Source organism: Rattus norvegicus, chromosome 13, assembly GCF_021556685.1.
Source record: "Rattus norvegicus strain SHRSP/BbbUtx chromosome 13, alternate assembly SHRSP_T2T, whole genome shotgun sequence".
NCBI lineage: Eukaryota > Metazoa > Chordata > Mammalia > Rodentia > Muridae > Rattus > Rattus norvegicus.
The window spans coordinates 57,636,192-57,651,569 of record NC_141546.1 but is presented as its reverse complement, the minus strand read 5'-3'; the positions used below and the strand labels follow the sequence as shown (position 1 = coordinate 57,651,569).

At 40.9% G+C, this 15,378-nt stretch overlaps 1 protein-coding gene across 2 annotated transcripts in view; it reads left to right on the top strand.

The window, feature by feature from the left end:
• LOC102547022 (uncharacterized) overlaps positions 1 to 13,331 on the top strand; it is a 158,568-nt gene extending 145,237 nt beyond the window's left edge. For both annotated transcript variants that reach the window (XR_015635487.1, XR_015635490.1), the window contains 6 exons: positions 6,551 to 6,714; positions 7,236 to 7,418; positions 9,667 to 9,858; positions 9,967 to 10,052; positions 11,337 to 11,508; positions 13,083 to 13,331. The gene's annotated coding sequence lies outside the window, so the exon portion shown is untranslated. The remainder of the gene's footprint in view (positions 1 to 6,550; positions 6,715 to 7,235; positions 7,419 to 9,666; positions 9,859 to 9,966; positions 10,053 to 11,336; positions 11,509 to 13,082) is intronic.
• Positions 13,332 to 15,378: the final 2,047 nt, after the last annotated feature.

Here is a 15,378-nt window from a genome sequence, read left to right as displayed (position 1 = left end):
CACAGGACAAAGGTTCTCAGGAACATTTTTACAATGTTCTTATTAGATACTCATAAATTGGACCCAACTCCAAGAAATCAGTAAACTATTCATTTGCAAGGTACATGTGAAGCTGATGTTATCTCTAACGTTTGAGACAGTAGTCAAATTGGCAAGCCACTCAGTGGTACTTGTGACCAGCAGTTAACTATCTGAGATTTTACAGTAACCTTCTTCTTGTTGCTCTGTGAACTGCCAAATATGGGCTTCTTATGTACGTGTCCTGGGTCTTCTCATTTATTAATGTAATCTTTTATGTTAATATCTTTTATTCCCTAGGCTTCTTTCTAATGTCCTCTAAGATATTTAATTCTAACACTAACTCTACTTAGGGGCTTTTGTAACTGTGTAATGATACTATCTCTAGTCTCTTTAAATAACAAACACCATGGGGGTTGTGATTGTGCCAATTTCTCCATAAATGGGAGTGAATAATATGATACCTTTTCTCCATTTTGATTGACCCATTGATTCCAAGACTCATCATAAACTCTTGTATATGGCAAGGGATCGGGGGAAGCACACTGTGGCCCCATCCTGCTTACAGAGGGGAAATCACCATCTCCCTGCTATAAGCCATTGGCGTCTGTCATCCATGAATTTCTTAGCAATATGATAAAGCCCTTTCTTTTTAGAGATTTCAGAGTCTTTTAGAGGAAACCCATAAGAGTGAGTGACTGGAATAATTTACTGTCTAACCATTCCCACTCTTAAGGGTTGTATGCCTTTACAGGGGGCTCTGGTAAAACAATTCTTACTGCTATAGTTCAGTCAAAAGTCCCTATTCCATAGGATAAATGGTGACATTTTCCCACAGAAAGGCCAAATCCAAAATAGGGTCAGTGGTTACCTCTATTGCACTTTCTGTGACCTTTCTTTGTCCATGGGAGGATAGTAGGGCAGGATATGCCCTGAGCAAAAGTACACAGGGTAGAAATGAGATAGCAAGAAAAGATGTTCCAAGCATGGCAGCCATGATGCATGAAGAACATATCCTTCTGAGAGGACAGCCAATCTTCCCAGAAGACTGACTGTCACCTCGGGTGAGTGTGCCAGGCTTTTACCCAGTCTCGCGGACTCTACTGGAGGGTGTGTGGCATGTGATGTCTACAGAAACATTGTCTTACTGTCAAGTTCTGAAGGTTTCCTAAGAGCATTGAAAATATCATCTTTGGGGGTCCATTGAACCTTACTGCCCATTAATTTCAAATCTATTCTTGGAAATAGACATTTTATTTGTTAGCTTGCCTATTAGGGAACCAGACCCAGAAAAACAAGCAACGTGTTTTATTTCATGTGTGTATATATCTTTAAATCTTTAAATATATGCATTTTATTTGGAATATTCATAGAAGTCAAGAAGATCAGTAAGGGATGATGGGGAGGAATACTTCCAAGGGAGGTGAGGTAGAATACAGTGGTAAGAGAGGGTAAAAAGTAACAATAGAATGGAAGGATTAAATTAGGGGAAGAAATGGAAGGATAAGGTAGAATAGGGAATACACAAGAGGAAAAATGACACTAAAGATTGCTTGGAAAGTCATTGAAAACCACTATTGTAGAAAGCTTTTAAAACATATACATATACATATATTAAAATAATTGAGTTAGAATTACCCAATAATGGGATGACAAGGTACCTACTAGGCTTTATTATTTTTTAATTATGTGTATATGTGTATGTCTGTGTTGGGATAAATGCACATTACATACAGCACCTATGAAGACAAGGAGAAAGCTTTGGATCTCTTGGAACTGTTTACAGGTGGTTGTAAACTAGCCAACATGAGTCCCAGGAAATGAACTCAGGTCCTCTTGCAAGAGTGGGATGCACTTTTAAACCTGAACCACCTCTCTAGACCCCAGTAAGGTACACTTTGAATATGTTTTCAATACTTCCTCCTTGCCTTTATGAACTCACTCCACTACCAAAACTTAACAAACTGCCTTGTTTACCTCAGCAAAGTTGTCTTTGCACCTCTGTTCTTCATGAGGGTGCTGAGAACTCTTGGGGATTCATTACTTGAGCAAAGTTCCATCTCTGTGCCACATTCCTCCTAATGACTGTTAAAGGGCCTTTCCAGACTTAGCTCAAGTCCATCCTCTTCTAGAAAGACTCCATGTCTACCCCCTTCTCTTTTCTGTAATGCTCTTCAAATAGCTTGCTTATGCTGTCATCATAAGATAATCTCTACACTGGAAATGCATGTCTCAATTATATCTACATTCTGAATGAGAAGATTTCATTTCTTTATTTTTTGAACCTGTACTGTGTCTGATATTGTCAACGTTGTGATCCCATGGTAGTGAAAGATCATTGCTAGGTGGAAAGTTATTAACAATCATGATCAACCTATGCCCTCAGAGATTTCTTAGAGTCCAAGTGAGAAGCTGTGCCTGAGCTGGTGTCAAGGTGGAGGGAAGAAGTTGAGCAGGATTTTCAGTGAACTAGGGCTAACAGAGTGGCAAAATTCTCCTAATATTGTAGAAATAATTACATGGTTAAGTCCACAAAAGCAAATGCTGTTGCTAGAATAGATAAACCAAATTTCATAATTTAAGAATATCATGGTGTCACAGCGCATCAGTGGATGGAGTTTGGGAATTCTTACCGAAGAATAGGAGGAAGGATTGCAACCCCTAAGGGGGTAGAAACTCTACAAGAAGACCAATAGAGTCAAATAACATGGACCCTTGGGGATTTCAGAGACTGAACCACCAATCAAAGAGCACACAGGCTGGACCTAGGCCTCCTCGCACATATGTAGCAGTTGTACAGCTTGTTTTTCAAGTGGGTCCTGAACAACTGGAGCGGAGAAGGGGGCTATTCCAAAAGCTGTTTCCTGTCTGTGCAATATGTTCTTTTAGCTGGGATACCTCGTCTGGCCAGAGTTGGAGAGGAGGTGCCTAACTAGTATGAGACTTGATGTGCTAGGGTGGGAGGATACCTAAGGGGCTCCCTCCAGCTCAGAAGAGAAATTGAGGGCGGGAGAAGGGATGGATTGTGGGAGGTGATGAGTGGGGTTTGGGGGTTAGTGAGCATGATGTAAAGTGAATAAAAATAAAAAAGAATATCATGGATAAGAGGAAAGAGAATAATAGGAATGGGAGGGCAACAATCTAGGTCAAATGGAGGATGAATATGACCAAGTTATATTATGTTTATGTATGAAAATGTCCTAATAAAACCTATTATTTTTGTATAATTTGTGTATGCAAATAAAGGATCGAAAAATATATCACTGAGGGCAATAGATATTGCCGACAATGCAGTTATCCACAAACTAGCAGTGTTTGGGTCAGTCAGCTTGCTGCACCCACGTGATTATGATTGCTTAGTGAGGTGGTAGCCATATGAGCCTGTGAGTGTGTATATATGATGGTCACACAATGACAATGTCACCTAATGTTCCACTTCTCCAAATGTGTTCATTTTGTTAAACCATGAATGACAGTGTTTCATTACATGTACTATTCACAATATATAAAGTCTAATTAGCCACTATGTGGTCAGGGAATGAAAAAATATTTTTTCCCTAATTTTGGAGGAACCAGAGGCAGAAGAGCAGGTATGGCAGAGAAAAAGACATCATTTCTGTCTCAGGCTTATTGAGGATCCCTTTTCTGAGAGTTATGCTATGAAATGAAATCTGGGATTTGCATTTCAGACATTAAAGTAATTTTGAGCTTTCTTTAAGGTTCCTGAATGAATGTAAATGCCTGGATGATGATTTATCAGGAACTAATGATAATCACAGCCCAGGAAGTGCCCTGTAAGTATTAGAGATTTACCAGGAGCCCCCATCTGCCATTGTTCCTTCCCTTTGATGAGCAGTGCCAGCCTTCTTTCATTCTCCCATTCCGTTCCTCATCTGGGTCCATCTTAAGTCTGTATTTGGACCAGATCCTTCGGAAGATCAATGCTTTTGGCATCTCGCTTCTCCTCTTTTGGCTGCCTCTGAACAGAGCTTCTTTATTTTTGGAATCTGAGAATTGGGGATGGAGCGGGGTTCATAGGAATATTTCAAATAAAATTGTTTGCAAAGCTGGCAACAAGGAGGAGATCATTGGGACCAAATTTAATGTGACAATATTCTGAGAAGAAAGTGTCTGCTGCTTTTTACTTTGGATAGGCATGTACTTAAGACAGTGTCTCCTCCATCTCCTTGCCTTAGGCAAATTCCTTGATTCAATTTTATCTTTCAAACAATGGTAGGTCTGCCGAGAAAGGTGAAGGTTAGGATCTTAAACAGCACATCGTGATATTGGAATGTTAAAAATATATACCTCAGACAGCAGTTTGACATTTGAAGAGACATTTATGAAAAGATTGAGAAAGTGGTAGAAATCGATTTAGCTATCATTTCTCTGCTCTGCTGGAAAAAAAATAGGGCTCATAATATTTTGAAAGAAATATTTTGAAGAAGTTTGTTATTAGTGCTAATCACTAATTCACAAAAATAAAGCAAGAACAAAGCCAAAACTCCAATCAACACAGACAGACAGACAGACAGACAGACACACACACACACACACACACGCACACAACCTAGACCCTGAGATACTTGTTAGTTATGTTTAAAGTATATATTCATATCCAATTATTTGATACATATCCAAGTATATATCCATATCCAAGATTTTTACAGATCTTATAAATTAAAGTAAGTTTTTCTTTTTAGGTCTCATGTAGATTTCAGGAATGTTGCTAGGTAAGTGCTGAAACAGTTCTGCACAGTACACTATTCCAGTTGTATATGACTCATGGCAGTGCTTTACAGGTTGTATACCCACAGAACTGTTTCCATGTGCACGCCCATGGAAACGGGGTTGCAGACAGCTGTCTGTGCCATACACTTTGAGGAATGCAGGAAGTACCAGGGGGTATACAGAGAAGTAAGACAGAGAAAGGAAGGCAGCTAGTAGAATATTACTAATAACTATTGACATGGAACTCCAGAGGTAAGTCAGGAAAAGGTGTAAAATTGGGGACAAGGAAGGTTTGTGTGTGTGTGTGTGTGTGTGTGTGTGTGTGTGTGTGTGTACACGTATAAAGTTTTATATGTGCATATATACACATATGTATTCTATTTGTCTATCATTTATCATTTCTCTATTACTCATCTATGTGTCTTCATCTATCTTCTGTTTATCATCTATCTATCTATCTATCTATCTATCTATCTATCTATCTATCTATCAATCATCTATCTATCTTTCATCTATCTATCTACCTAGTTTCTCTAAGTGTTAGTTCCTTACTTTATTGGACTTTGTTAGAGATCTGCACCTGAGGGCTTAGTTCCAAGAACTTCTATTTTTCTCACACAGAGCAGGCTTTCAGAAGTTTGAGAGAGAAGCCCCGGGGCATCTAGGTCCACAGAAATAGAAGGAGTTGAAGGCAGAACACTGTGAGGCTGTTATCCCATAGGGCCTTACTCTGTGTCCACTACAATAGCCACTTGATTTCTGGGAGGACATTTCTGTCTCAACCACTAAAAGTGTAAGATCTTCAAGTTTTACAGTAGAAAGTACAAATAAATTTGAAGTGCACATTTTAACTTGAAGTGTACCTTTAATTCAAAAACATATTTGCAATTTTTTATATTGAGATATAAGTTTAAAATTGCTTACCCGTTGAAAGCCATAATTTTTTCTGCAGTCCAAGAGTTCTTTAGACAAATGAAAATGTCAGTGGAATTTCCTTTAAAAACAACTAAGAAGTCTTTTGAATGTAAGTTTATGTGGGACTAGTTACAAGGACTAGGGGGCCACTAAGGAAAATGGCATGAGGAAATAGGGATGCATTATTAATCTGCTATGGCCGTAGATTGATTGGTATTTAACTATATGGCTGTTGCTGTCCTCTGAGCTCGTCAAATATATTTTCAGAGCCATCTGAAAGGGGATGGGGAACTAGAAGCATTTCTCCATCATCTGTTCCTCAAGGGTTAGTGGTAACATTGGGGGCAGTGCTGGGCTCTCCCAAGATGGTTCCTGCATGATGATTAGGCTCAGAAAAGCCTGGGTTAGAGAGACAGGCAAGGACAGGCTAAGCTGGGGCTTGTCAACACTGCATTTGGAGGAGTCGGCAGAAGTTTCACAGAGTAGTTACTCTGGCTGTGACTGAGTGTGGTGCAAGCTGTGTACACAGGAGCTGCTTCAGAACAGAGAAGGGCAAGGCCCTGAGAGATGTGAGGAGTAATTTGCACCTCATTCTTTTGCCAAGATCCGCTAATGTGCTGAACCCAAAAGCTTTTTAACAATGCCCTTTCTGTCCTGGGTGCATAAAAAAAAATAAATGGAAGATTTAAAAATGCACCTTCCTTTCCTTTCGTATTCAGTAATTTTATTACCTAAACGTGTCCTTAGTCCTTCAAAATTATTTATTATCAGAATTGTGCTAATTGGAACCATCTGAGTTCTGCTAATTATAACTCAAAATACAAAAAGTATTTTCCCTTTCAAAATAAAAAAAAACATTAACATTATGGCAATGTACATTTTATAGGACCAGACAAAAAGTGTGATTACCCCTAAGTCATGCAGTTTCCAGTTCCAGTCTTCTTTGAAGTCTACACCCTTTCTGCCACGTGGGGCCTGGAGCCCTGTTTCACCAGCATCCACATGATGGAGAATTAAAAGAATGAGAAGCAGTTGATTCCAGCTCTGCAGGTAGCTGAAGTTCCTACCAACCACAGACCTGGGAGGCTGGTTATATTTAAGGACACTGAGATCAAGCACTCATAGGCGATTAGCTACTACTGTCTGTCTCAGAAGCATTGTCTTCAGAATGGGTCAGTGTGGCATTGGACCCAGGGCAAAGTCTGGGAAGCTGCTGAAAAGATATTTCATTTTATTATACAGAGAAGAATAAAATATAGCTAGATGAGTGCTTCTCACCCTTCCTAATGCTAAGACCCTTTAATACCGTTCCTCATGTTGTGGTGACCCTCAACCATTAATTTTTTTGTCCCTACTTTATAACTGTAATTTTGCTACTCTTAGGAATCATAATATAAATATATGATGTGCTAATGGTCTTAAGAGACCCCTGTGAAAGGGTCGTTCATCCCCCACCCCCAAAGTCATGATCCACAGGTTGAGAACCACAGATCTAAATAAACGAGTTTGATTTAAAGTATTGGTTTGTTGGTTTAAATACATCATGTCTCTCATTATGTCAATGGCCGCAGCTTTTAAAATGGAGATTCAGGAAAGCTTTTCAACTTTTGTGATTTGGAAGAAGATGCCAGTGACTGTTTTAGTAGTCACTCTCAACAGATATTACCCCTGCATCCTAACGAAGAGAATCATGGAGCGTTGCCTGACTGTAACTGCTTCATATCAGGAGACATTTGGATAATGTCATTCACAAAGTAGGTACAATCATTACTTCAGTAGTTTAGTGTACACCATGACATCTGAGCAGTGCCTGGACATGGGAAGTACTTCAAAACTGAATGTTGTTGAATGTATGTTGTCACTCCATTCGTGTGTGTGTGTGTGTGTATGTGTATGTGTATGTGTGTGTGTATGTGTGTGTGTGTGTGTGTATGTGTGTGTATGTGTATGTGTATGTGTGTGTGTATGTGTGTGTATGTGTGTATGTGTGTGTATGTGTGTATGTGTGTGTATGTGTATGTGTATGTGTGTGTGTATGTGTGTATGTGTGTGTATGTGTATGTGTATGTGTGTGTGTATGTGTGTGTGTGTGTGTGTGTGTGTGTGTGTGTGTGTGTGCATCACTCAGATTTGACTGTGCAGGTGCCCGTGCTTCTGTGTGTATGCATAAGCCAGAGCAGGATATTGAATGGGTTCCTTTATCACTTTATCTTCCTTCCGTTGGGACACTCACTGAAGGGGTAGGAGTTATTGGTACTCATAGCCATACCAGCATTTTTAACAAGGATGCTGGGGTTTCAAATGCAGGTCCTCATGCTTGCAAAGCAAGCCCTGTTATCCACAGAGCCATTTTCTCAGCCCCAGTTGTATGTTTATGTACAAGACCTGCTTGGTTTAACAAATGCTTATCTAAATCTTTAAGATAAAAACAGCCAAGCAGTCACAGGTTAACTAAAGTAGTAGCAGCAGTACAGTTTTTACACATTAATTAATTAATTAATTAATTAATTTGTGTGTGTGTGTGTGTTTGCGTACATGTGCATGTGCAAGGTGTGTCCTTCTGAGAGGCAAAGGTTTAAAGATAATGATATAGGACTATGGAAGTGTCTTTTTAAGTGACACACATATGTATATATGTATGTGTATATGCCTATAGATATTCCAGGTAATGAGGAACCAGTAGGGGGATGAGTTGCTCAATGCACTTGGCCCAACCAGGTGTTTAGATGCCTACTCTCACTTTTAGTCTTGTAGGCACATATGGAATATAGGCAGAGGGACTCATTTAAGACAGTGGAGAAACAGGAAGCAAAACTGTCTTCTAGTATCTTGGCTTCAAGTAAGGACAGTTTTGAGACTGTTCCTCTGAGGTCTTTTCTTTGCCTAGACTAGTTTCTACCTCCTGTTCTAATTAATAGAAAAGATTTGGTGTATACAGTTAAGGAGCATAAAGGCTTGCCAGACTATGGGCCATTGTGAATGGGAGAAAACTGTCTGAGAACTGTAACAAGATAAGATTGAAGTGCAGAGATCCATGGTTAGGATCCTGGGTTTATTCTGCAGAAATGGAACAATAGCAGAGGGGTTCAAGCAAGGGGTAATACAATCTGAGTTACATTTAAGTGCATCTGGTTCTTTAAAAACTCTTAAAGAAAGTAAGATTTGCTTATGTGTGCATGTATGTGCACATATGCCCATACTATGGTATATGTGTGGTGGTCAGAGGATAATTTATAGAAGTTTGTGCTCTCCTTTGATCACATAGGGCTTGGGGATGTGACTCTGGTCATCAGGTTTGGTGACAAATGCCTTTGCTTGGTGAGTCATCTCACTGCCCCTCATCTGGCTGTTTTTTGTAGCATAAGTAATTGGTATTGTAAGGGTGATATTAAACAGCTAGCCAAACCAATGACTTTGGATGTAGTACTGGTGGGGGCATTGGTACCCTGGGAACTGGCAGTGATACAGCAGGGGATTGACTTGAGTTGTATTTTGGAGCTAGAACCAACAGGACTGGCTGATGGATGAGAAAGTATGGGGAAAGGAAAGATTATTGATTTTAAATTGAATGATTCAGTAGTTGGTTGTTCTGTTTCCTGACTTGGAAATTACCTGGGGGAATGGCTAAATTTTTGTCTTATAAGATGCCCATTACAAACTCAAGGTGCATTTAAAAGTAGAAAGTGGAAGGGGCTGGGCTTGTATCAAGGTATAAATGTGAAACATATTCACAGTTGACTTTTAAAAGTGAAAAAGTACACGTGAAGATTCAAAGATGCCATGAAGACTTGCGATAAAGCAGGAACGTGAGCATATAGTTTACAACCAAAGGTTATTGGTGATCTTAATAGATTTGAGTGCTTGTCAGGTAAAAGAAACTAGAGCTAGCCGATATAGACAAGGTATTTTGTTAAGGAAACAAGAAAAAGAAAATTCTTGTTAGCTTTGGTGTGATATGAACTGAAGAGAGTGTTTTTGTTTGTTTGTTTGTTTGTTTGTTAGGTTTGTTGTTTTGTTTGTTTGTAAGGTCTGTTCACTCAAGTAAATGTGAAACTTAAAATATTTGAAGCCCTGTGGAAATGACCTAGCAGAGACAAACAGTGGATGGCAACGCAGGAGGAGATTACTGAAGCTGAAAATCCTTGAGAAAGTGAGAGACCTGCAGCAAAAACTTGTGCATGGAGACAATTTTTGGTAATGGGTGTGAAGACATGAGAAGACTGCAAACATTTGTGGAGTTGGTGGTAAAGCTATGAGGAGATTCTAATCTAGCCAATTTGTTTTTCCCCAATGACTTTGAAGCAAGATCCACCTCTGGAAGCAAAGGGAGGTTTGAGGAGAAAAGAAGGCTGCCTTCAAAGTGAGGATATCAAGTTGCTTGGTACGAGGTTAGTACTGCTGGAAACTGGTGAGCAATTGTTTTAATTTGCCTGGATGAAATTAAGGATTGCTCAATTAGCTAAAGTATGGTAGTTGTAGTAATATCTAGCTTTCGAGTGACAGGCAGACAAGAGAAAGACACACACACACATACACAAAGGTAGGCAGAGAGAGGGGAGGGAAGGAGGGAAGGAGGGAGAGACGGAGAAAAAAGAAAGGGAGGAAGGGGGAGACAGAGAGCAGGGAGGGAAAGGGCGAAGGAGAGAGGGGGAGGGAGGGAGAGAGGGAGGAAGGGGAGAAGGGGTGGAGGGAAAGGGAGAGGGGGGTAGGGAGGGAGAGAAGGAGGAAGGGGAGAAGGGGTGGAGGGAAAGGGAGAGGGGGTAGGGAGGGAGGGAGGGAGAGAGAGAGAGAGAGAGAGAGAGAGAGAGAGAGAGAGAGAGAGAGAGAAAGAGAGGAGAGATCTACATGTTAAGGTTAAGTATGGTCAAGTAAGAAAGAGTAAGGAGGTTTAAAGACTGCAGGTACTAGATTATATCCCCACACTGCAGGATATCAATGACCTTGAGAAGAAAGACAGACAGAGCTGTGAAGATGTAGTGATGCCATAGAATTAGATGAGTGAGGAACAAAAGAGGAAATGAACACAGTTTTCAACCTGTGGGTTATGATACCTGGTGGGTGGGGTGGGGTGGGGTCTAATGACCTTATTTCAGGGATTGTCTAAGACCATCAGATAACACAGATATTTACATTATGATTCATAATGGTAGAAAAATTACAGTTATGAAGTAGCAGTGAAACTAACAATAGTTGGGGGGTTACCACAACATGAACGACTGTATGTATTAAAGGGTCACAGCATTAGTAAGGCTGAGAACCACTGCTCTAGCAGGTTCTGAAGAAGGGAATGGTCATGCTCCAAATGAAGACTTTGGGGTGATATACACTCTGGATATCCTAACTAAAACTAATTACAAATTAAGCTCCATCCTAAAATATTAAGAGGTAGGATCCTTAAAGGTGGCTATGAGGTCATCAGGGATATCTTCAAGGGTGGATTAATGGATTCATGGGTTAATGAATTATCACTGGAAGATTCATAACTAGAGGGACTTTGTCATAAAAACCAATTTTGTCTCTGTGTCTGCCTTGCATGCCTCTCAACAGGAGGTGTCCTGACCTCCTTACAACCCGACAGAGTCCTTATGAAAGTGAAAGCTTTCTCTATATGTGGCCCCTCCATGTTGGCTCTCCTAAGCCTGACTAAATCTCATTCTTTACAAATTATACAGTCAGTAGTATTGTGCTGTGCAACCAACAAGAGACTAAAGAAGTGTCTTCTGTGAAGATAATAAGGTCTTGCAGCTAAGAACAGAAATGGTGACTAAGGTTACCGGAAGCGTAGTCAAACAAGCGGTAAAACAAGCTTAGGAGGACGCATCCAGAGGCTGCTGAAGTACTCAGGTGAGAAAGGGTGTGAAAAATGTAGGGGTCACAACTGGGATGATTTTAGCCAAAATGCGTGCAGGGAAGGGGACATAGAACCTCATCTCAAAGTTTTTAAACCAGAAACATTCCTGTCCAAAGGATAAAGACAGGGACACAAAATGGAGCAGAGACTGAAGGAAAGGCTATCGGGGGACCTCCCCTCCTGGGGATCCATCCAGTCTGCAGACACCAAACCCTGACACTTACTTTTACCAAGAGGCACTTGCTGATAGGGACCTGGTGTGGCTGTTTCCTGGGAGATTCTGCCAGTACCACCTGACCAATACAGATGTGGATGCTTGGAGCCAACCATCAGATTGAGCTCAGGGACTCCGCTCAGGGAGCTGGCAGAGGACTTGAGGACCAGAGGGGTATTGCAACCCCATAGGAAGAACAATGTCAGCTGGCTGGACCACCCAGTGCTCCCAGGGACTAAACTACCAACCAAGGAGTGTACACGGAGGGATCCATGGCTCCAGATACATATGTAGCAGATGGCCTTATCTAACATCAATGTGAGGAGAGGCCCTTGGTCCTGTGGAGGTTGATGCCCCAGTGTAGGGGGATGCTGATATGGCAGGGCAGGAGTGGTTAGGTGGGTAGGGAAGCACCCTCACTGAAGCAAGGGGAGGAGGGGCTGGATGGAATGGGGGGTATTGTGGATGGGTAACCGGGAAGGAGGATGCCATTTGAGATGTAAATGAATTGAATGATTAATAAAAAAATAATAAAATGATAAGTGTAGGGGTCAGAAGATGTCTTCTGGTAGTGGGAGGTCCCATGCAAAGTTAGTCAAGAGGAGAGGTGGGCTGCATAGTAAGTTCGCATAGTTTCCCGAAGCTGTGAACATCAAAGCCTTTAGAGAAATGAAGGGTTTAGAAGTAGCACTGTAGATCAGAGAACAGTTTCTATCTTGAAGACAGCTGCAAGAGAGCAATTTTATATAATTTTAGCACAAGCAGAGGGAAATTCAAGGCAGAGGTGCTGGCAGGAGTGGGTTTCTGGGTCACAGCTCTGAAGCTGCCTAAGGCACAGTGAGTGGGAAAGTGGGGAGAAGGGAGAGTCGGGAAGTGGAGGAAAATGTCCACACTGCCTGTACCGAATGTCCCGAATAACTTGCACTTTCAGGAATGATGGTTCTGTTCAGAGAGCAGATGTTTTAGTGAACACAGATGTGGTGGTCCAGTTTGGGATGATGAGAAGAAGCCTTGAGGGGAAAAAAAAACCCAAAACAAAACAACTGTGTTATGGTGGAGTATTTACACAAGTTTGAAATGTGGTCTGCATCATAGAATTCTCCCGTTGAGCGAATTTGTTACATTGCGGAAGTTGGTTAAGTCTCAAGACTGATGCTTCTGCCGTGGGGTGGGAGGTGGGGGAGGGGCAGGGAGGCTTGGGGATGGATGATCAGTTTTTAGGTTAGGCTATGTGTGAAATTTTTCTGTCCTTACCAGCAAGAATTGAATACAACCCACTAGAATAAAAATTTCATGCTAGAATGAAAAATACATTCTAGAACTTGTCACAGACTCTCTTTTTTGTTCTTTTAGAATATAAAACAGAAAGAGCAAAGGGTCTCTTTATTAGGCATGGAAAGAAGATACTATTGTGGATATGAATTCTGACTGACTGTCAACTCATGTCGTTCATGTCCTTATAGACAAACCACGGTCGACATAGAGCCTGTGTTCATGTTGTTATACCCAAACCACCATAACAGCATGCCAGCACTGAAAATGAAAGCATGGGCCAGGGAAAATAGACTGTAATAAAAAGAAGGAAAAAATGTTGAGAAGCTAGAGCTTTGTTAATTCTTACTGAAGGGATTCTGTGTCAGGATGTTCAGCTTTTGTGTGTGTGTGTGTGTGTGTGTGTGTGTGTGTGTGTGTGTGTGTGTGATCATTTAATCTTATGTCAATCGATACTCTTTTTTTTTTCTTCCGGAGCTGAGGACCGAACCCAGGGCCTTGCGCTTGCTAGGCAAGCGCTCTACCACTGAGCTAAATCCCCAACCCCCAATCACTACTCTTAACCATTACATTTTCCCCTAAAGTCCCTACAGAAAGAATGCATTCTGGGGCTATAAAGATGGCTCCTAGACCCACATCGTGGCTCATAACCACATGAATCCAGCTCCAGTGAATTCTTCTGAACCCTTTTGAACACCTGCACAGGCATGCGTCCCCAACACATACACATAAGTAAGAATAAAGTAAATCTTTAAAGATGAGTATTTTCTGATGCTGTTAAATATGGACATCTTTACCAAATTTAACTTGGATGACAATTTCAGTCAAGATTCTGGAACTCAGAATGGGCAAACCAGATAAGCTCAGCCATTTTTAGAATGCTGTTTTAATAAGGTTTATTCCTGTCTGGGTCAACTACGTTTTACATACTCAGTCACCAGCCTGGGAGGATTATTGTCATGACAACCTGGACTGACTGACTCGCCTTTCAGAGACACTGAAGAGTAATCCTGTTCATACATACCTGTACATCTTGATGACTTCCTAGGAGGTTGTAGCGTTTTGGCAAATGTTCTAAGTGGTGTGGAAAGATGATGAGGAAAAGTGTGAGCTAAGTTTTAGCCACGTCTTTCCCTGAGCCAAAAGCATATTCTTAAGCAGGTCTTGACCTACTGGAGTCCTGTCTCCATCCCTTCAATAGGACGCTATTGCTTGTTTATATCGTCTTTGCCAAGTTAGTTTTTAATTGTGATTTTTCCGAGTCTGTACAGTCTACATATTTGTGTTAATAATGGTAGTTTGTGTACTTGATGCACATTCCTGTCATTTCATATTTGCTAAATTTCCTTTTTATTTTCTCTTTAGAACTCATTCAAATCACAAAAAAGCATTTTCTGAATTTTATACATTTTGCTCTAGTTTATTTTCCATTAAAAAAAAACCCAAAGAACTTAAAATCCCATCGGGTTAAAAGTTATCATAATCCCTTGCACTGGGGGTCCAACCTTGGCAGGACCAAGGGCTTCCCCTTCCACTGGTGCCCCAAAGGCTATTCTCTGCTACATATGCAGTTGGAGCCCGAGGTCAGTCCATGTATAGTCCCTGGAAGCTCTGGTTGGTTGGCATTGTTGTTCTTATGGGGTTTTAAGCTCCTTCAACTCTTTCAATACTTCCTCTAATTCCCCCCCAAGGGGGTCCTGTTCTCAGTTCTGTGGTTTGTTGCTAACATTGACCTCTGTATTGGACATGCTGTGGATGTGTCTCTCAGGAGAGATCTATATCTGGTCCCTTTCAGCATGCATTTTTTAGCTTCATCAATCTTATCTAGTTTTGGTGGCTGTATATAGATGGGCCACATGTGGGGGGGCAGTAAGGGGATTGTATGGGGGGAATACCCGTATTGGAGAGGGGGAAGGGAAGGGAGGTTGGTTAAGAACAGGAAACCGGGAAGGGGAATAACATTTGAAATGTAAGTAAAGAAATATATCTAATAAAAAAATTTTAAAAAAGTTAACATAAAGGGTTTGAGCGATTATAACTTTATTGAGTTGTGAAGATAACAGATTTGAGTGTCCAGTTCATTTTATGCACTGGATTTATTATTGTCAGAGCATACATACCAGCAGTTGATGACTTTGCACACTATAAAAATATAAAGTAAGCCTGTATTATACATCTCTTCTCTCTTCTCCCTGGCTGTGTTTAGGGGCTGGGAGTTCCTTTTGACCATCGTTTATGTAATACCTAGCTCCTGACTTTTGTGCAGTATAAAGCGATGTTTCATAATGGGCCATTTTGTCTGCTCATGTTCAAGTACCTTCTATCTCCTATCAACAGAAAAGTCCGTTATGATTTACTATGGTTTCAATCGACACAC